The sequence below is a fragment of the Numida meleagris genome, chromosome 1 (genome assembly GCF_002078875.1).
Source record: "Numida meleagris isolate 19003 breed g44 Domestic line chromosome 1, NumMel1.0, whole genome shotgun sequence".
Lineage (NCBI taxonomy): Eukaryota > Metazoa > Chordata > Aves > Galliformes > Numididae > Numida > Numida meleagris.
This window is the reverse complement of record NC_034409.1, coordinates 156,835,476-156,858,860: the sequence shown is the minus strand read 5'-3', so window position 1 is coordinate 156,858,860 and position 23,385 is coordinate 156,835,476. Positions and strand designations below refer to the sequence as shown.

The 23,385-nt window shown below is 37.8% G+C and overlaps 1 long non-coding RNA gene across 1 annotated transcript; it reads left to right on the top strand.

The window, feature by feature from the left end:
* LOC110408699 lies at nt 66-22,798 on the top strand. Its single transcript, XR_002444493.1, has 6 exons — nt 66-448; nt 848-1,005; nt 3,149-3,262; nt 3,601-3,709; nt 12,081-12,147; nt 22,359-22,798. It is a non-coding gene; the product is annotated as an uncharacterized LOC110408699 (long non-coding RNA).

Here is a 23,385-nt window from a genome sequence, read left to right as displayed (position 1 = left end):
TGTTTCTGAAACCTGTATTCTCTGAAAGGTTTTTTTTTTTTTTTTTTAATTGTGGGGAGCGGGGGAGTTCAGCGTGCGCGCCGTCCGTGCAGCGCGGAGGAGCGCGCTCGGGGCGGTGGTGGCCGCACACTCTCCGCGGCCTGCCGGCGCGCCGCCCGCAGCAAGCAGCCTGCCCCGGCCCGCCGCTGCTTGATTCGGCTTTATATTTAATACATGCCTTTTCATCTATAATTCACGCTGCTCAGACTCCAGCCACGTCTCGGCTCCCATTTACGCCTGCACACCTTTCTCCTTCCCCCTCCCGAAGGGTCAGCCGAGATACTCGCTGAAGGGAGAGCTGTTTCGCTGGTTGTGTTTTTGTCTGCTTAAACATCGAGCTGGAAAACACTTCTCTGTGGTCTGATAAATAATAAAAGTGATCATTTCTCCTTCCCTGTAAATGACACAGGTAAATTATCCAGCTAGCCACAAAGCAGCATCACATGCCTGGAAGATGGTGTAATAAAATGCCGATGTGTTATGATACGACTGACCTCAAAAGTGTGACAAGAGGATGATTATAGTGCATTATATATAGTGCGTTATATGTAGTGCATTTTTAAACATTTTCTAAAGCATGAATGAATCTTCATTTGACTGCTTTTATTGCTAGCTTTTCTCAGCTTGAACTTGCAAGCCGTATCATGCAGTACCTATCCAATTTTGTATGCCCAGGATACATGGCCACGCTGGCTGCTGTTTCTGGTTAAGCCTTTTAAATATATGTGCATACAAAAAGAAAAGATAACATCAGTATTTATCTTCTTCCATGTGCGATATTGTAACTAAAAAGTGTCTGCTGTTTCAGTTGATAGCATTGGCCAGCAAGAGATCCAAGTTACTGCCTCGAAGATTTTAGAAGATTTTACATTTTCAGATGCAGGCTCCTGCCTTCAGATTCCTATATGTATACACACATACGGCGCAGTGTTAGGCAATGGTGGAAGCTCCTCATATCTGTTAGAGGTCAGTAATTTGCATGGCTTGGTTTTGTGTGGCACATAGTGATATTACTGTGGTACGTTCCCTTGGAAGTGAGACAGACTGTTAAAACACTCTGTATGTGAACATTGCAATCCTGTTGTTGCATGATGTGTAAAGATTAAGCAGTCTTAGTTTTGCAGTGGTTTGTATTTGTGTCTGAAAGACTCCTATTACAGACAGAGAAAAAAAATTGATCCTGGTTTTGATGACATCAAGTAATGGTAGCAAACGGAACTGAATCTAATAATAGTTTAAGAAAAATGTTCATTATGTAATACAGGAAGGATGGCTAGAGCCCCAGCATTGAAAGTCAAGCAAGTGACACAAAGGAGCAACCTCACTGCCAAACCACTTAGAAAAAGAATTCTGTGAATGAATTAAGTATGTGATCCTTTCGTCTTCTAAAATACAAAGCAGAACAGCCATTAATAAAGAACATAATTAGGACTGCGAGCTTTCTGTGTAATGCAGTCTGCTTCTGAAATATGGCGTGTTTATGTATGCATTAATAATGCACACATTTTTTCTGACACTAGTCATATCACAGCAGTATGGCATCACAGACGTTTTATAGCCTCATTCTAGTAACATCACAGACATATAACATTCTTATTCTAATCACACCATAGCTATTTCAATGTCACATTGTAGTCACATCACATAGCCTGGTAATAATTATTTAACTTTATTGCTAAGCTGAATAGTTTTCTGTTTGCTCAGGGATGACTTTAACTTGTAGTCAGAACTGATTACCACATGCTCATAAATGAGCTCTTCTCATGTATGCAGGGTTAGCCTGTGTTAGGAAGGGAAAAAACACTAAAATTTCAGAGAACTAATCATGGTTGGATTCAAGCTCCGAATGGTCACAAATCAAAACAGTACAACATTTCTCTTGTTTTCTGAAGCTACGTTAGAAAGCCAAAGGTGTTTACTTGAAGTTCTGCCATGTTAATGTTTATGTGCTTGCTTTAAAATGCTGTAGTTCTTTAACTAATCATGCATTGTTAACCTCTTGGAAAAGGCAGTGCTTCAGACTACAGTGTTTGCACAGCAGATTGTAAAATTGTGTCTCAGAGCTCCGAGGGGGCTAGGACTGTCACGACTACTTCTAATAATATTGGAAGAAAATTAATAGAAGCCCGAGTCCTTGAGCAGGAATCAGAATCACACAGCACAGCATTACGCATCCTCTGAAATTTGAGGAACTGGTGTACAACATTTCCCATGTTCACTTGAGTAGCCATGTTTCATCCTCCAGTAAATGTTTATTCGGTTGATCTTACATTTGGGAAAACTACGGCATGTGGTGTTTGGTCAAATGCAGCTATGTACTGTTATTTATACTGTTCCTTAATAGCCTTCTTTCTTTACCATGATGTATTAGGCCTTTGTCTGCATTTAAGAACACTGGTCTCCTAATCACATCATAACCTATTAGAATGACTTTTGTATTACAGCGTATTAACTATTCATCCACATCATTGCATGTTATCTTCGCCTCCATATTATTATGTATGAAATTCTTTTCCGTATCATATTTGACTCAAATTCTAGCATGCTAGAAACTGGCTCCAATTATTCTGTACTAGCTATAGTCAAATTGCACTAAATGGAATTGCTTACATTGTATCATACTGGCTACAGGCTCACACAATACATTATAAATGAAACTGATTCACATTATGCTTAGCTAACTAAAGACTTTAATCTTGAAGTGTTGAGCATAAAATGCTATCATTCTTCACTGAACCGGCTCTGGTCACTTGATCATTTTGTACCTGGGATTACCTCTCACAGTCTGTTATTATTAAAGCAAAATGGCTTTTTTCCTCTCCTGCAGTTCCACCACTTTCTGTGGAGAGGTGATTCATATTCTAATGAAGGAGCTCTTAGCATCATGCCATCACAGTGCAACACTGGAACCTGACCTACAGCACACCTATAGCATGTTCCCTTCAGTCCAGCATAATGAGAAAATACATTATAAACAATTTTTGTGTGTGTTCAAATAGCAGGTTATGCGCTAGCTATTTAGCAATCCTTACTATTATCCCAGGAAGCTGTGTTTTTTAAACGTTGCTTAAATCACACGCAAGTACAGCTTTGGTCCCGTCTTGAATAGGAATTATTCCAGGCCAAATTGCCTGTCCTGCCGTGATCATTCAGAGCGCTCCTGATGTGGTTGTTCCTTGAACTGTCTGCTGAAAGACAAGAGGATTGGAGTTCAGTGTGGCAGGTAATATGTGAAGTCTCCCCATGTTACGGACAATATTTAAACCGTGAAGTAGTTCACTTTCATAGGGCAGGCATTTGCTTTTTTCTGCATCGACATTTCTGTGTCCTTGACTCAGGCTTCTGCCACAATCTGGTCTCATGGTAACCTCGGGAAATCCAGTTCTTACACGAAGTACCAATACCAAAAAGTGATGCTTATCCTCTTCTTTACTCCTAAGCTCCAAAACTTTAGGAATTTTATAAAGACAAAGGAGGAGAATGCCACAAAGTTTCATAAGAGCGTACAGAGAGGATTGTTGAATTTTCTTCACATTCTTGCAGACACGTTTCTCATTACAGGTGTGTGTCTTTTGTCCTGACTTTATACATCTGAATGGATTTTTGGAGCTTGCTTCAGAGTTTCCTCCTCTTCCTGTGCATAGGGATTGGACATAAAGTCTTTACTTATGTGAGTAGTTCAAATGAAGTCAGTAAAAATGTTTTGTGTGTAATGTGAGCCATATGTAAGTACAGCCTTTCAGAAGGCCAGTTAATTGAATGTGCACGATACTTATTTAATGTACTCATTTCTATCATTTAAAAATGTGTTTTAATTGTTCTGCAGAATGATTGTTAGAGCTCTAGGAAAAGAAAAACACTTAAGCAAACAATTTATGATTGTATAATGTGTACTCTTAAACAACAATAGCAAAGTCGGTTAATAATGAATAATCGAAGCTACTTGAGCTTTTGAGATGTTGGAAATTGTTGCAAAATTGGGGCCTTTTAATGGACCATCCTTGTGGAAAATAAACTCGGTTCCTGGATAATCAAATCACAAAAGGGGCAGGTGACGACCTTTATTCCATTTGAATGGCAGAACTAAATTTAACTGAATTTGCCATTTTTTTTGACTGACAAAGATTGCAAATGTCATTTCATGGCTCTGAAGGGTCTACAAATGCACAAGCAGAAAACTGGCATTTTGCAGTGCCAGTGTTTAATCCCTGTCACTGTACAATACAGCAAGGTGCCAAACTCCCATTAATTATTGCTGCTTATTTAAAGGTACAGATTAACATACCGACTTGAATTGTTTGGTTGAGAGCGTGTTGATTTTTTTTCCTCCTCGCAAAGCTTTAGTAACTATTTAGTGAAACAATAAAAATCAATTTGGAAATGGCAAAAAGAGAATAATAAACAAGTGCCATTTAAAATGCAATTATTGGGCCACTTAAACAAGATGTAATTGCATGTGGCACATAAAGAAAAAAAATGTTTTATTCTTTGCTACTCACATATTATTTTTTTACGACGAAAGTAGCTGATGAATCAGAATACAGAAGCGTATTCAACTCTGTGTGTGCTTTTGTGTAAGGTGAAAGTATTCCAAGACCTGCAAATGACCTGATGTCTTATTGATGTTTTATTGTTTGGAAATGGGGAAGGAAAAAGGCAGGAAAAGAAAAGGAGTCTAATGTTTTTTCAGACAAAACAATGGCTGAAGAAAGCTTTACTAAATTGTTTTCATTTCCACCAAAAGGATAATGTAAGTCTGACTGATGGAGTAATGCTGTTGCAACACTGAAAGTATCAGTATGAGACCCAAAATGTGGAACGAGACCTCCCTCAAGCATTTACTTTGTTTTTCAGCTTTCAACTTCTGACCTGTTCTTTGCTTGTATCAACTGCAAATAGAATATGTTCTATTGAAATCAATGTATCTACTCACACTATCTTGCATTACTGAGATTGACATCTTTGCATCTGAATTTGAACCTAGACATCTTCTATTTCTTAATCATGCCTCACCATTTGCACAAGGTGACTAAGGTAGTGAAGCTTGATGAAGTTCCATCTCCTCTGGGGAAATACTTGTGTGGTGCAGTCACAGCTTCATTCTTTAGATTTCAGATGGGCAGGCAGACGTATGAGAAATCTCTGTTAGAAGTACTGTACTGTTACGATATATTCTTGATTCTAACACTTCTGCTTCTCTTCACATTCCAGTTAAAACAAGGAATCTATGATGTTGAGGTTTTACCTCTTGTGTCGTGTTCCACTGGTGGAAATACAGCACCAGCCGCAGATTATGCCCATTTATTTTCCATTTACGCGTGGAAGGGAAGAAGGCAGATTCCTGAACTGCATGCCTTCTGTGTCCCAGTGGCATTGCTGTGATTCTCAAAGAATGTTTGTTTTTCAGGGCTTGATACCCATAAAAGAGAAGGTGTGTTTCTTCCTCCTTTTGGCAGCACTGCTCTCTCTCTGTGCGTGCCACCATGTTCTAGGGAAGCACTCTGATGTAGTTTTGGCTTTCTGGAGGCTAATTCCTCTCAGAGCTCCTCTTGATGTGGAAGCCAGAATTGAACAGAGTGCCCATGCAGTGCTGAGCCTGAATGAAAGGATTAATCCCAATGAAATTACTCTCATTAAAATGGAGGAAATTACAGGTCTGTGCTTGACGTACTTTCAGGGAATAGGTTAGGCATCGCCATATATCTTCCCATTTATTTCCTTATTATTTGATGTCCTAAAAATATTCAGGTTTTGGACAAGAGAAAACAAATCTAAAAGACTGAAATCCACCTTAAATCCACAATTTGTCTTCTCCATATTCATTGTTGCATTCAGTTATTTTCTTGGTCAGGTTTTGTAGTAGTAGAAGTTTCTCAAAGCCTTCAAGTAAATTATGTTTTATCAGGTATGTGGCAAGTTATAATACAGCAAGTAAAACTGTGCAGATAATGGGGCACTACTTTCTCCTGACGGGAACTTACTGAGTGCTCACAGTCAGAAAATAGTTTGGGAGAATAACAGAGTTTCATTGTTTTTCATTTCTTACTACTAATAAATCACTTCTTCTCCCTCCCATGTTGACAAGCAGCAGATATTTCAACATAAACCCCATCAAAGTTAGTCATTTTGTCCTCTTCCTTATCAATGTTTCTGTCTCTCTAAGGACAACTTGCCTCAGGAAATAAGTAAGCAGCTATCTATAGGGGCATCGCTCAGCTATGCTTAGACAATTATCACAGCAAAACACACCTCAGACTGATCAATAATTGCTTTCCTTGTCAAATTTCCGGATGTCACAAGCAACACCAAAGAGGAGGATCAGACCAGAGAAAAGCCTTGTCTAGACAGGTAGATTAGATTGCTTTCAGTCCTAGCAGAGGTAGGAGGGTGCCACAGTGGTCCTGAACAAAGCCTAACAGATCTCGCTCTGCCCAGCTACTGGCAGACCAAGCAAAATGCACCCTCCTGGGGAAGACACCTTAGAATCAGAAAAAAAAAAAAATCCCCCATAAAACAATATTATGAGTTGCTTGGAATTTTCATTATTTTTTTTTTATTTGTTTGTATGTTTTTCCTGGTAAAGCTTGATCTGACATATGCCAGAAAGTTGTTATTTTCAGATGTATTTACAGGGATCAGTGTTCAAATTCCGTTTCATATCTCTGTCTTTCCCCTTATCTTTCTAAATCTTGGATAGACTGAAGGTCTTCTGCCTGACTTGTTTATATTCATGCCTACAAACCTCAGTCCTGTGATGAGGAGAGGATACTTGTTTCTGAGATAGGACATTTTGGAAATCAGTAACTCAAGTTTACTCGAGACTCCTATTTAAACATTCTTTTTCTGTATAGCGTATGTTTATGTGACTGTCACCAAAGATGGTGCATGTATATAAAAAAAGTACACCTACACATTTTATTGGAGTAAAAGCCCTAATGAAATATATGTAGAAAAAAAAAGTACATGAGTGTGTAATAAAAAAAAAAAGATAAGTTTATCTCATATCTGTAATTGGGAAGGTCTTTTACTTTCAGCCACTACAGGATATGTCAGTCACTGTAAATACCAGATCCAGCCTGCCTATGCTATTGTCACACTAGTGAGGAGTAATTATTACCAAGCCCTTCTTTTTCACCAGCTGTGCAATTTAGTAAACTTCATACCCACCTGGATGAACATCAGTCATTTCAAGGCTGAAGTCCAGCTATTGCTTAACTTACATTACTGCTCACCTGATTCCTGTCTGAGGAATGTAGGGAATCTTACTGAGGAGGATTTTTTCTCTTATAACACAAGTGCCAGAGGACTGTAGTGAGGGTAATCAGTTGTATTCAGTACAATAGCTTTTGGTTCATTATTGAAAGAATTGCTATTTTGATCTATGGAAATATTGTTAACGTGATTACATTTAAGTGAATGAAGAGACTGTCTTTGCTAGCTGTAGAAATACATATGTTTTTTTTCACTGTACACATAGCTATGCTACTGTGAGGGAACCAAAGGAGTTGCAAGGCTTCAGTTCTCTTCCCCAGGAAGGATTTGGCCTTTAATCTAAGTCTTTGAACAGGAGTGAAATGCTCCATTCCATTGGTAAAAGTGTTTGTTACCCAGTTTGGTCTGACATTGTTCATATTGTTACCAGTTGATGTCCTCTGCTTCCTCTGTTGAACAACCACCCAGGTATTCCTCAGTTAGTTTCATCAGTCACTTGAAAGCATTTAATGTAAAATGCCATAAAGTGAAGGCCAAAGCTTTTGCCAAAACTCAGCATTGTTTTCAAGTGACAGTCTGTGACTGAAAAGTAATCTCTCTCTTTTTATTTTTGATTAAATGGAGGTAAGCTTCTAATCAGACTAGAGAGGCTGAACCTCTTTGGTTCTCTTTCGGAAGATGTGTTTCAGTTTTCCTAAAAATAGAGAGGGAAGATATTAAATGTTCTTTGCCTAAATATGGGCCTCCAGACACCTGGAAATCATCTCAAGAGCAGAAGCTGAATGTCATAGCTGTATTAAGATGAATTAATGTTGGAAACTAAGATCCTCCCCAAAAATATGACGAGGCCGATTTTCATAAGTCTTCCCTAACATTACAGATGATTATCTGTGATCCCATGTAGCTTAAGGCAGCTCTGATACAAAGTGTCCTGCCACAAACTCTTTTTTCTCGTTTACTCTGATGTTGCTCGTCCTCCTAGCGAGAAGTAGATCTTACCTAAATTTGTAAAACCACTGAGAAGTTATGTAGCTAAAACAAAACATAACAAAACAGAACACAATGCAACAAAACAAAAAACACGCAAACCCCAAAGCTTCATCTAAAGTTATCTTGATAGCCTAAAGTAAGATAGAAGCATCTATCTCAGAATGTAGTCCTGAAAGCCTGACCTCAGTGTCATCAAACAGTGGAGGAAGTTTTTCAACAGCTTGTTTCAATTCACATCAGTAAGATTTTTGAGAAACTGTCCTTCTGCTTTTGTGGCTGCTCAAAAGCCACTTAGTCATAGCCTGTCTAACTAATACATATCTTAAGCCCTATCAGAATTTACAAATAAGATGTTTTTTTTTCTCTTCTCACTGGATTATCTATTCCACGACCTGTTTATTTCCTGTACATAAAGCAGTCATTGAAGAAAATCTTGAGGAATGTCAGTAAACATAACCCTCCATGAATACTCTGGTAATGGGAGAGTGGTGTGTGCTTGAATCATTCAAGACAGAGAGGAAAAAAACCTCTCATCTTCCCTTCTTCCTTAGAAAACTGTCAGGGATTTGCAGCTTGTGGTTCAAGTGTTCTTGGTAGTTCATTTACCACTTCTAAGAGATCTGTAACAGGTAATTAAAAAGCATGCCTTCTAGCAATTGCTTTCAATTCCTATACAGGTCTCTCACATTCTTTAACATAATCTTAAGGTGCAAATTGAGAAGGTGTTCTAAACATTGCTCCATCATATACCACTACATGCTCTACATGTGATTGTCGATAAATCACCATGGTTTTCCTTCTTCTCCATCTGGTTTGAAGAGTATTCTGTAATTCATTTTTAAAGGAGACCACTCTGAAATGTTTAACTCTTCCTGTTGGTTGTAGAGGCAACCAAGACGCCTCTGCAGGGGAGAAGCATCTTGACCTTAGATGTTTCAGCCACTAAATCACTTCCTGGAATGCAATCTAACCTAATTTACTAGCTCAAGATCGGGCACTTTCCAAGTTTTAGCTACTATCAAGTGTTTCATACAGAGGCACAAGGGGAGTTTCTAGGTTGTTTTTTTTTTTCCCCAATCAGAAAAATGTCAGAAAATGTCTTCATTATCTTGACTTAAAAAAATCAGAATTAGAGAGTAATTAATCCTCCTCGAAGACATTTACATCTAAATAGCAGTAACTGATCTAATGAACTCAAATTTACTGTGCTACATTGAATGTAGATTGCAGAACAAAGAATAGTTGGAAAAAAAGGATTAATATTTATACAGTGTCATTTTTAAACAAAGTCATCCGGAATAATTAAGAGTATGTGTGTGTGAAGGGGTTTCAGCAATTGGAAAGCATTCCTATGCTTTCACACATCTTATAGCTCAGAATGCAATGAAAACTCTTTTAATTCTATTTTAAACTGCAGTCTTTTCTGTTGAAAATACAAAACTGTTGTTTAGTTTTATAGATAAAAATAGGGTCTCTTCTTATTTTCACTGAAACCGCTGAAATCTTGTCCACTGACGTCAAGAGAACAGGTTTAGGCTCAAACAATGGTTGTCAAATGTAATTGGTTCAATTTGCAGCTATTTCTCATAAACGCCTGCATATTTTCTAAATGCAGTAAACAGTGTCATCTAGAGGATATTTTTAAGTACTGCATGTCATCTACAATATCTTTTCTACAAAGATTTTGACAAAGTGAAAGCATGAAGTTAAATAGTTGCCATAGTAATTGTCTTTTAAAACAACAACAACAAAAAAGTACTAATGAATACACTCTGCTTTTGGGACATTAGAAAGCCTAATACGCTGTCACAACAAAATGCTTGGCTGCCCTAAGGCTGTTAATTTAATCACAAACATTTAAATAAATTAAACTAACATCCATTATTGTTGTGAATCTTTGGTTTAGTTCAATTAAGGTGACAAAATATGTAAAATTGCCGTAAAGAAAATGAGGGAATCATTTGGATGTTGCTATGACCTGTGAATATTTAAATTTAAATAATTTAAGTTTTTTGTGCTTCATATAATGTAATCTAAATTATACTAAGTAATTTATAAAAATATTTCAAAAGCACGGCTGAACCCAGTGAATAGGACTTTATTAAAATTTCACCCTTTAAAGTTTTACTGCCAAATATTGCCAATATCCAATAGCATATGCCAATTTATATCTTTTTGCTTGGAAAAACAAAGGTATCATTGGCTACTTACTAGCATTCATTTCTGTTGGAAAGAATAACTTTACTTTGCTGTCACAGATTTTCATTAGCTTATACTGGTTGTTACTTCCTAAGTGACGTATTCTTTTGAATAACTCATTAAACAATAGTAGGAGACATATGGTACAAAGCAGTATCTTTAAAAGGTATTTAAAGGGAATCATGTTAGGACTACTTCTTATCCTGACAATTTGCCATTACAGGGCGGTTTCTGTTACAAGCCTGAGATGCAGTGGGTGGTAACAATTAACAAACCCTCCTTCCATCAACAGGTGATGGATTGTACAGGTTCCTCTATCTCTCTCTTTTTTTTTTTTTCTTGTAATTCAGCTCTGCCATTTTATGGGCTAAAATCCTCATGAGGCTTTTTTTTTTTTTTTTTTTTTTTTTAAGAGCCCTAAGTATAGATAACAAATTGCTACAAAAAGTGTTATTACTTGCCTTAACTGAAGCTGTTGTTTTCTGGTTGTTTTTTTTTCAATCTAGACCAGAAACAGCTTCACATTTTACAACTCCCTACTATACCTGCTTTGCCAAGAAGGACTTTAAAATGTCGTGTGTCATCCCACTCCTGCTTCTCACAGTTTCATGTTATTTTGTAAGAATTTAAATATCTAAGGCTGTGTTTAATTTCAGTCATGGGTCAGGCACAAGTGCAGTGGGTCCATTAGGATGTAACTTAATATCTGTTTTACAAATGAGCTGCATTAAAAACATACCATTGGTTAATGAGGTTATAATGTTAATTAAAAGAATTAAAAACTGTAACATGAAATAAAATCAAACAAGACAGTTACATGATACAGGAATTTAATTATAACAAAGTTACAGTATAGCTGTCAAGTTAACTAGCTGCAGATAAAGTCTTTCACAAGATAATACTGGCTAAAAAGAAGTTTTCCTTTTATAACTCTATTATAATTAAAGTAACCATCCATTATGAATGTTGACATAACTTGCATTCAACAGTAAGCTTACTTTTACATTAATACATGTTATGGGAATAGAGATAGTATTAGCATGGTGACTGAGGTAATTAAAAACACTACTGCATCCAGTGCATTATTGCCTGGCAAGAAAAGTTGCAAACAGCTGCAGGAATGAAACTAAGGGAAAGAGAATGTCAGTCAGATGATGCTTTTTTCAGTGACTTACTTACACTTACCAAAGTGTTTAAATAGCACTTCTTTTTACCTTTTAGTTACCCCTCTAAACTTTGGTGACAGGGTTGATGGATCTGTGGTCTCATTTGAGGCTGGTGAGTACAGATCTCAGAGTAGTAACAGCAATTAATATAATGATTTAATACTAGCACGTTTATTTCAAACACATTCATAAAATCAAGAGACTTTGCTTTCTTATGTAAGGAAGGGACAAATTATATATCTAGTTATGAGAGACAAAGATGGAGAGAGTGGGAAAAAAGCAAATCCTTTGGGGCTTCTTAGCAAAGAAACAGTAACCACGGCCCCACAGGAGCAGGTGCTTCATCAGCAGAAGTCTGCTGGATTTGGATGTTTGCCTGGTAAATGTGGTAGATGTGTTTATAAGGAAGAAATAAATGCATTCCCACAGTTGTACAGAACTTTTCTTAATTCATCCACTCTCTTTTATTTTCAGACTGAGGAGCACTGTGAGACTGACTGCTCTTTGTGCTGAACTCAAGAGACAGCAAACGCAATACTGGGTAAGTTTCTGCACATTAGTACTTCTAACATGATCACTAATGTTTCTACATCTCTAGAGGGTTTTCGTGTAGGAAGACAGTTGCTCTAGCAGGGTATCTGGAGGGAAAGTGTGAACTCTAATGAAAGAAGTGAAAAAAGCAAACAGCTGGGCTTCCAGTCGTATGAGAGCTGGGGAAATGGAAATGGTCCATGGAAGCATCAAACAGTGATCACTTGCAATAGGCTTCTTTTGTAGCAAAGTAATCCTTTATGCAACATAGCTGTAGAAATAGACATTTATTTAGGAAGCACTAGGTAGCTGTGAGAGTATAGTGAGAAAAAAGGGCTGTAGTCAGAAGGCCAAGGATGAAGCAGAAACAAAGGTAACAGGAAGAGAAAAGGTTATGAATTGGGAAACAAAAAGAGAGAAAGCAGCACCTATGCAGGTTTGATGTAATTAAAATCAAGATTTGTGATTAGTGATTATACAATCATACTTTCAAGTCTGCTTGCTCAATACCAATATTGACATTTAATATGTGCAGATACTTGATAATACTTCAGTGAAGTTGTGCAGTTGTCAAGTTGTCAGTGGTTTAGGCCTTGACTTATGGTTTGTTTTCAGTGCTGAAGACTCTGCCAGGATATCTCAGACTATCTCCACCAGTTTCAGTGCTTGCAAAAATGGTTTCTGTGCTCAGTGGAAAAGACCAAACAAATACAGTAGGCCTGACTGTAAAACCTCAGAGTAAAAGCTTTGAAGTAAATACTTCCCAAAATCTAACTTTTGCCCAAAATGAATTTTGTTAACTCATTACAAATGAAAATTTGTGTCAGAATGCATAGGAGATGTCCTTGAATTATCCATGCAGCACATGCCTACGTGTCCTGTGAACATCTGCAGTGTTGCCTTGCTATATGTAGTGTAGAGGGGGTTATTTTTCTGGAGGTCAGCCAGGCATTCCCATTTCCATAAGCAGAGATCACTAGGAAAAACACTGTAGTCTCTCATGAACTCATTTGTGGGAGAGACATGGTACAATTTAAAAACGGTAGGAAGGAAGAACCCTGACAAATCACACTTTTCTCTGTTACACTTCAACAACATTTCTTGCTCCTGTTTTTAGTTCCTCGGTAACAGTTAATTACATGCTGTATTGAAAATCCTCCATTGCACTGATAAACAGCTGAGAAACAGCAGGAGTTTATGAAGCAAATGCCTGCTCTTACACACCAGTTTATGGAACTGGAAAACTCTTGCAGAAAGCAATAAAGATGAGGGTAAAGAAGATAGTGAGAACAAGCTTTAGCTGATTGTGTCAGAGGATTGCTGCTGGAACCATCTATTAAATGCGGATTCCTGGTATTGGACTAGATAATCACACTGAATTCATAGGGTAGCACAGCCAGTAATGGCAGGAATATGTTTGCTGAAAATTTATGTCAAGGTTGCCTTGGAGCTGCAGGTTTCATACCAATATAAGATTTCCTTGTCTGTAGGGACGCATTTTGTCATAACATCTGGAATGTTACCATTTCTGACTGCTACTGGTCAGTTGTAAACCAGTTTGAAACTGCTGCCGTGTCATAAGTAACATTGGCATCAACCCAAAATGCACGTCTCAATAGGAGAGCAAGGCAGGAAGATGTGTTACGATTTGAGGAGCTGATAAGCTTCATATTCTGAAATTACAGCCTGAAAAGCACCCTGTACTTTTTAAATTAAATAATTTATTTTACTCGTTGAGGAAAAATTTGATTTGGTGTTTTTAGGTTTTGGCAGGGGACTTTTTTTTTTTTTTTTTGGCAAAAAAAAATCGCAATCTTATAGGACATACATGTGCGCATTTTTATTGTTTGGTGTGGCAATTTTAGGGCACCCATCTACTCTGTGTGCTCAGATTTCTTTTACAAAGAGCTGAAACTGCACAGGAAGGGAAAAAATGTGGAAAAATTCATCTTTTTCTGATGTGTACTAGAGAGTCCGGACTTTGCTTATTATTTCTCAGTCTTGATTCAGCTTCACCTTTTGTGATGGAAATAATGAAGTTTTATAATCACTGCTTCCTGCAATGAAATCTTTATTTCATGAAGAAATACAGACAAGTGTAGCTTCCTATTTTGCAGATTATCCCTGAGATTAGGAATCATGGGCCTGTAAGTGGTAATCTGGAATGGAAATAGTCTGGATTTGTATACATGGCTTCCAGATGGAAATCTGCTTCTGAACATCAGATTCAAAGTTATTTAATAAATGTAATGTTCTTCTGCATGGGCTGTCTGAAATCTGAAGTCTTTTTATAGCTGCATGCCCATTACTTGCAGAAAGAGGCCCTTAGTGGCACTTCCTTCTATGTTCATAAAGAAGAAAAGGAAAGGAAATTACAATGAGAACTCTGAGAACAAAAACAAAGCAAACTCAGAAAATGTTGCTTAGCAATGCCTCTTGTGTCACTCCAGGGGAATGGTCTTTGCCACAGGTATTTACACGTTAGATGTTTATTGAAAAACAGAGAAACATTTGCCCAGAGCCAAAATGTTTATAAATGATATCTTACGTTTTTTTTTCTGTAAAATCAAACAAGAAAAGAAGACGCATGCGAAGATACAAGTATTTTGTAAAAAAGTTGATTTGGAAGAAGTTTATTTATTTGTTTTTCTCTTTTTTTTTTTTTTCTTGTTTGGTTCAATACATTGAGTGATAGTCCCATTTGTTATCGGTAGTGACTTTTTTAAAATACTTGTCTTCTGTCATTTCTAACTTTGCACCTATGGAAGCTTCAGAATGGTGAAAAAAAGCATTCTGAAATATTAAAAAAAATAGTATTGGGAGAGTGGCAGATGGGGAAGTCATATAGATTAATATTTCTTTTGGGGGCTTTCATGACTGTCTAAGAAACAGAGGATCTGGAAAAAAAGAAAAAGGTGGAAAAAAATCCTTCAACATATTTAATTGCTAGGTGCAATAATTAATTTATGTAATTGCAAGAAGCAAGAAAATAAGGTAAATTGAGGACATTTCAAAATTTAAATTAATTACTGTCTAAAAACTTTTCAGGATTACAACTGAAAAAATCAATAGCAAAAAAATCCATAGCTGTTGTCTTGATTCTTCCAGTTGTTCTTTGCAGAAAGCCGTACCTATTTGGACATCTTCCTTTCTCCCATTTACTGGCTGCTTCCTTTCCAGCAGACTGCTACAGACCTCTTTCCAAATTGGTGACAGTGTACTTTTTATCCTTCCCCTTCTGTTGCAGCACATTCAAATGATAAAAAGCCTTATCATGTGAATATACTCGCTGAAATTTAGGCATCATACATATTAGTTTTCTGCATAGATTGAGTGGTGCCATGCTTGAGGCTACAGATTTCATAGTATCCTGTGAGGTACATCTCCTAGCACAGCACCACAAACTGTCCAAGGTTTATTTCACAGCTTTTCATAATTCCATTTTATCTCAGTATTTTATCGGATACAATGCATAGCATTTCAACAGCAAACTCTTGCTGGGCACATTTTATGGCATAAACTTGAATATGTATGAAAATATATAGAGGTGGCAGGGCACTGACGAGGCAAGAGGTAAAGAATATTTTTAACCTCTAACATTCTCAACTCTGAGTGCAAAGCTCTATTTATTTTATAGGAGAATTTGTGCACGTCTTCAAAAATGGAATTTAAGTCACAGGAAGTGTCATATTTTGGCTCTATTATTACAAGGTAGAGACACCTTGCTGTTTGTTCCAGTATAGATAACTATGTTCTTTTATCACCTTAGAAGGAATCCTTCTGAGTAATAATAATCCTCTGTATCTTCCCAGTCTGTTCTTCTGAAAGAAGAGCAAGTTGTCTGCTTCCTTGCGACATAAGTGAATGACATTTTACAAAGTCAGAGATGTGGGAGAAATACACATATGACTAGCTGCTTGTCTTCCAATAATCTCTTACATTCCTTCAGCCTTTCCTGCCGTTCACCACCCTGTCACTCTGAAATGATAAACAGCCTGAGTTATTTGTTTGTTCACAGTTTCTGTGCGCAGCGTGGTTTGGTGAAAGGCTGCGCTGGACAGCAAGGTCAAAAGCTGCTTCTTTGTTTTGTCCTGAATTTTGCACCCTCTAAAGGGAGAAGGAGATTGTGTTTTCTGAGAACAAGCTTAAAAGCTTTGCCGGAAAACCTTTGGCAAGTGCAGGGTGGAGCAGGCAGGGAGCCTGCAGCTGGAGTGTGAAGCAGTAAGAAAGCAGAGCGTGCAGACACGGAGGTGACAGAAAGGAGACTTTCTGAGAGCCAGAGAGAGTTTGCTGCAATCCACAGTGAAAGCTGCTGGACAGAGAGCAAGGTCAGAAGGAAGGACAGACATATTAGATTTTAGAGAGATTTGTTTTTCAAATGTTTAAAGCTGTTCTACATACAAACCTTGTCTTTATTGTAATAGCTACCTTGTTCTACTCTGTGTTCTAATGAGTAATTATTTTTAACACTCAAAGCCCTATTTTGTGGTTTGACAGAAGGAAAAAAAGGTAGGCTCCTCTTTGTAATGGCTCCGTCTGACTCAGTGTCACATCACGCTGACCAGCAATTTGCACAAGGAGCAGCCTGCATGGCCTGCATGGATACTGCATGTATCCAGAAGAACTGAGGTGGAAGAAGACTTACTGTCAGTATGATTTCCCAGAATAGGGAAGGGGATATGAAGGTAACATTTCTGAACTGGATGGAGGGTAGAGTATTTCTTCTTGAGTGCAAAGTCAGCTGATGCTGGGAGCTTATTAACCTCTGTGTATGACCATTGAGGAATGAATTCCTATCAGTTTACAAGGCATAGAAAATGTTATAAGGCAGAAGATGGAAAAAGACACGATAGGACACACTGAAAGCAGTCTGAAGGGCACATCTTTTTAAAAGCCTGTATAACATTGCCTCCACAGCAGCTGCAGAACTTTTCAGGTTTTCTAAATAGCTCAGTGTTTCCCCCATTGCTGTAAATATACAGCATATCTTTAAGATTGGGCCTTAGCTTTTAAGAATCTTTCTGCCATTCAATTTTTCTGTAAATGCACACTCTTAAGTCAAAATAATCTTTACTAATTTTATACTAATAGCCTAAGATTGTCATAAATTTTGTCCGGTCATCTTTGTTGGAAACCAGAAATACAAATAAGTGCAAACGTAAAAGCAAAAGGAAATTAGTTGCTGATCACAAAAATGAGACTGATAGGTAAGAAAAATACTGCCTTTCAGTAACTCTGCTCCATCTGAAGTTATTTAAGTCTAACCAATTAGAGAATTACTACAGTAATATTACTCTAATTTGAATGTAATTTTTTAATGTGGAAGGAAAACACATGGGTAATAAATGCAGAAACTCAGACAAAAGAGAATCAAGACCGTGGGATACAGCCTTCTGAAATGTCCACCATGGATGGCTGATATCACAGAATCAAAGAATCATAGGGGTTGTAAGGGATCTCTGTAGATCATCAAGTCTATCTCCCCTGCTAAAGCAGGTTCCCTAGAGTAGGTTGTACAGGAAAGCATCCAGGCGAATGAGTATCTCCAGAGAAGGAGACTCCACAACCTCTCCGAGCAGCCTGTTCCAGTGCTCTGTCACCCTCAAAGTAAAGAAGTTTTTTGTCATATTCATGTGGAACTTCCTGTGTTCCAGTTCATGCCCATTGCCCTGTGTCCTGCCACTGGAATCCACCAAAAAGAGCCTGGGGGCTCTTGAGTCTCCATTTGACACTCAGCCATTATGTATTTAATAGAATCATAGAATGGCCTGGGTTGAAAAGGACCTCAAAGATCATCGAGTTTCAACCCCCCTGCTGGGTGCAGGGTTGCCAACCACTAGACCAAGCTGCCTGGAGCCACGTCCAGCCTGGCCTTGAACACCTCCAGGGACGGGGCATCCACAATCTCCCTGGGCAACCTGTGTTGATAAAACTCCCTCTCGGTCTTCTCCATGCTGAACGGTCCCAGATCTCTCAGTCTTTCCTCATAAGGGAGATGATCCAGGCCCTTAATCATCTTTGTGGCCTTCTACTGGACTCTCTCCAGAAGTTTCTTCTCTTTCTTGAACTGAGGAGCCCAGAACTGGACACAATAATATATTACAGTACAATTATAAGGGCATCAACTATGTGTCAACTTACTATACAAATGCAGTAATGGTGCCTTCCCTCCTGACATCAACATTTTTTTTCATTTCCCTCTTAACCACTCTTACCTTGGAGATGTGTGGGTTTTTAAGGGGTTCCTCAAGGAAACAAGCATGAAAGATTTCTTCTGCTTGGGTATGACAGACAAGGGTCTCAAAAAGAAGTTTCTGCTACCAGTGGACTGAATACATCTTTGCCATAGTCTCAAAGGCTATAGCTATAAAGAACACCTGTTGGTGACAGGCACAGCTTCTGAAATTGCAAGCAAATTGTTGTGAATAGCCTTAAGGTTGCACTGCTCAGCTGTCTTAATTGGACTCCATATGTGATCTATACAGTTTTACCTTCTACCAAGTACAGCAAAAATAGTACTTTCTTGTATGTAAGCTTTGAGACTTGAAATTCAAGGAGCATACTACTAAAGTGCACTTCGGCAACTTGTGTGCATCCCAGTCTTCATAATATTAATTCCTTTTTTTTTGCACAGATTTTGACTTTTTCAATGTTACAGTTATCTCAGATTATTTTCATTTTTTCATAAAACTTCTTAAACGCTCCTGGTTTTTGTACTTCAGGAAGACTGCTTTTTTAATGGATTTTATGATACATTAAAAAGAAATCATTTTTCACCAAATTAAAATAGTTCAGGTACAGTTTGATAGAAGAAAAATAAGAGAGAAGCTCCTTTTTCAGTATTAGAACAATCAAAAACACACACACGAAAAGAAAAAGATAGCTTATATGATTGTTTCTCAGTGTTTTGGAGAAGTCTCTCACTTCTGTCATCTCCACTATGGTGAATCTTTCACAGATAACAGGAAAACGTGTTATCATTGAGTAATTTCTGACCTTATTCAAAGATACTTCTTTCCTTCCTTCAGTCATCAAAAAGCTCTGTGCACTGTTATGCAACATCCTTGGTGCTGACAGTACTTTGTTGCTGGTGAGCTGAATCTCCAGCACAACAGTTGGTAGCTACAGATCAATAGCAACTGAAGGTGACACGTTTCCAGAAGACGCCGGCTGTGAGCTTCTGAACTCTCCAGAGGACTCAGAGTTTGGCATGAGAGACACCCGGAATCTTAAACAGTCTCTTTTATGCCCTGATTCTGCAGTTATTACTGATCTATCCAGCTCTGAAACAGTTTCTTTCTTTTTTTTTTCCCCACCAAACAGAGCATGCTTTCTGAACATCAAAATGGCACATTAAAAGGTGAATATGATCCAAGCAGCAGTCACATTCACCTCCACAATTCTCAGCTCTTGTTGCCAAAACTATTGTTTCTATCATTAGCTTTATTAGCAGTCTAACTTAATTAGCTAAATGGCATTATTTAGAGGCAAGTTCTCCACTACATCTGCACTAACCTTTGCATACTTAATGTGGATTTTATTCATGTATATAGGCTGGCATGTGGGACAAAAAGAGATAGAAAGGAGATAGAAAAAGCAAGTCCAACAAAGGGACCCTTCTTACTCCAAATGAGGACGCAAAATGAAAGGACAAGGAGTATTTCCTATAGTGGATTTTATTATAGCCTTTATTCTAAAGGAACAAGATTTAATTGTGTATTGAGTGAAACCGGATTTCTAGGTGTCCTTGCGCAGGCACGGAGTTAGAGAATACCAGCTACCTCTTTCCTTTCCCTTATTTGTTCCATAGATTAACAACTCTTGTGTATTGTCCAGATGGTTCTGGGAGTTGCTTGTATCCTTTACTCCTCTCGGAAATCTTTTTCACAGGGACGATAATAACAAGGCTCTAAAGAGTTAACTGCTTTCTCCTACAGATACCGCAGCATGCACAGTGCTGCTTAGAATGAAATTTCCCAACATGACTGTGGCTGACCACTACTTATTTTTTATTGTATTTAATTCCACTGCCTTTGTGTTGCTGTCCAATGCTTGATAGCTATCAAAGGGCTGTTTATATACTTTGATAATCTACTTAGATGGTATTGTACCTTGTCATTCATTTCCCTGCACAGCCTTTTGATATGACTGCTGATCCTGTGAGATCAACTCCGAACAGCTCTATGTAAAGGCATTTTCAAATTCCTTCTGTGTGTAATTTTAGTAGATTTTTTAACCCGTGTGTCAGAAAAAGAAAGAATAACGAACCTTTTATAGTTTCGTAAGAAAGAAATCTAACCCCCTCACAGCCAAAAGATACAGAAAATTTTCCTAAGTCCTGTTAAACAGAAACTGTGTACGGATCATCTCTGGCATATTTGTAGGGCTGTGACAAAGTGTATGTAACCCACTGCAGAGCTGGCTGTTTATCTGCTGGGTCATACTATATATATATATAATATATTTTGATCAAAAACAGATTCACATCTGTAGAGGAAATGGAAGAAAAATGAGGAATTTTGGAAAAGAAAGTAGGAGGAAGTACACTTGTATATGGACCACCACGATCTGCTGCATAGCACACTGCGCAATTCCTCACGTTCAGAAAAGAAGGGGTCAGAAGTCACAATTCAGATAATTGTTTTAGATGTCCATGTTTTATGGCCTGGGCATCCTGTGAAAGGACTTGCAATTTCACTGAATCAAAACTTCTACAGACATGTAAGAATTCAATTTACAATATCCAGTCGAGGTCTCTCACATACCAAACACTTGGTCAACGTGATAAACCGATCATCTGCAGGACTGAGGATTGGCAACTACTAAAACTATAATGCAACACAGGGATTGAGCAGGAAAGACTGAAGATCTTTCTAAAGTCTCTTTTGGTGGTACTCTGCTGGACTCAGATGACACAATTTTAACAGCAAACCCTTAACGATCAGATCTCCAATGTTCTAATGCTTTGTCTCCACACTTTGTCTTCATACCTCATAAATAGTTGAAGAACTCTTCAATTTTGCAGCTGTTATTGTAATTAGCGAGCTAAATGACTTCTGCTTTTAAAGCTGTGAATCACAGTTAACTGCTTAATGTTACTGCCATAAACATGTGCTTTACTGACATCTTAAACCCTTTCATCATGAGGCTTCCTTTTTCTCTCGCATTTACCTCTGTTAACAAGTCCCATGCCCATACCTAAATGAGTGGCTCATCAAGCAGCTCTCTGTCTAGCTACTGATCAGTGGTTTTGAAAGCCATTTTGCTTACAGATTTACTTACGTTTAAGGACCTAATTTAGTTTTCTTCTTTTCTAAAATTTGTTGTAGTTCACTCTGAAACTTTACAAAATACTTTGCTTGTTGAGGGGTGTAAAAAAAAACCCACAAAGGATATCAAACTCAGTTGCAGACTTTGTTCTTATCTCAAATATTCTTTTCCACTGTTATTACTGAACGGTAATGTACAATTAAAAAAAAAGGAAATGAAGGAAAAAAAGAGAAAATCTGCTGCATTTCACCAGTGAGTGACTGCATTTAATTAATAGCTGAACTTACTCCTTTGTTAATAAAGGAGTTTGCTTTCTGTGATACGAACAAAACATAGACAAAAGTTGTTGTTAACAAATCAGATGCATTCCTGGTCAAAATTCACTGCTTTTATTACATTTCAACAGCTTAAATTGAATGTAATATTTTGAAAATAATTGCTACTTAGAGAAGGGCTGGAAATAAAATGTTTTAATGCTTACAAATACTTTGCATGCATCATTGATAAAAAAAGGAAGCATGTTCTGCACAGCTATGACATTTTACTTCTCTCTATGGATGAGAGGCCATCAGAAATGGAAACCTTGAATCTGCTTCTCTGTGTGCCTTACTATAATTATAGTGTAGTAATGATTGAAATTAATACACTGTACTGGATATAAGTGTGGCAAGATGTTTTTCTTTCCCAGGTCATCAGGGAGATTGATAGGGATGTAGAAAAGATTTAAGTACAGCAGTGCCTAACTTCTGAAAGCTCAGGAGCCAAATTATATTTTGTCCTTTTTCAGTGCATGGGGAAAGTGAGGTATCAGAACTTGCAAGCTGAACAGGAAGTGACATGAAATAGTTTAGCTCTTTGAAAATACTGTGGGTAGAGGAGGCCAGGACCTCAATCCCTTCTTCAAGAGGGCATAATTATTTCTCTGACACCATATTTCTCTAATATTCTCAGGAGCCCGAGACACCTCTTTTACACATCACAACCAAAAACCAGACTACTGAAAAATGAATAGCAGGAAAGCCTACAGAAAAGTCCCAGCAACTCTCAACATAGTAACAGAGTATACTTCTCTCAAAGAATGCTGAGGTTAAAGGTGAGGATTACTTCTCAAAGCCTCTGTCCTAAGAGACTACTAAGATATTGAATACAAGTGTTTTGTGTGATGCTATTCAAAATAGGTGTGAGAGTTGAGCGTACTGGAAGCCCCTGGTGAGATGAGCCATTTAACAGCCTATCCAGAGGATTGAGAGTGCAGTCCTACTGCAACAGGACCTCTACTATGGAGAGTGTGTTTGGGCAGGGAGTAGTGGATCTTCAGATGCTTATAGATGTAGGTGGCAGTCCAGGTGGGCTTCTTAACAATACAGTAAAGCCACAGTGTTTGTGCTCAGTATGCAAGTCCCTTTGTAGCCTAGTATGACTGTAACACAGTCACAGTACTTCCGACACTAGAATATGTTTATGGCAGATCACTAGCACAAACTCTAAATTTGTCCTGAATTCTTCAGGACTTCAGGCAACATTTATTCTTAAAGTTTCTGGATTTTACAAGCCTCCAGTGTAAACTGTAGTTCTGTCATTAATGTCACACATGAGGATATGAACAAGCTTATTTTAATATTTTTTTGTTTACTTAAAAAGATGAAGAGATGCTTGTCATAACTCTAAGTAATTGACTGTTATTCAAGCAGCATTGACAGTAACAACTTCTTATTCTCTTTCTGTTTTATCTGGGTTTAAGCAGACTGTAGAGGAAATTTAAGGAGACAGTGTACCAGACTCAGAAGTCCTCACAGCTTGCTAAAAAATATGTACCAATATTTAGGAAATCACTAACACCTCTGAAGTAAAGCTTTCTCTTTTTGTAAAAGCCATTTCTGTTTTCTTGTTGGTTTCCATGAATTGTCAGAAGCATTAATTAAAAATATAAAAATATTTTAGAATAGAAGGCACATTCTTAGCAATGCTTATGCTGCTT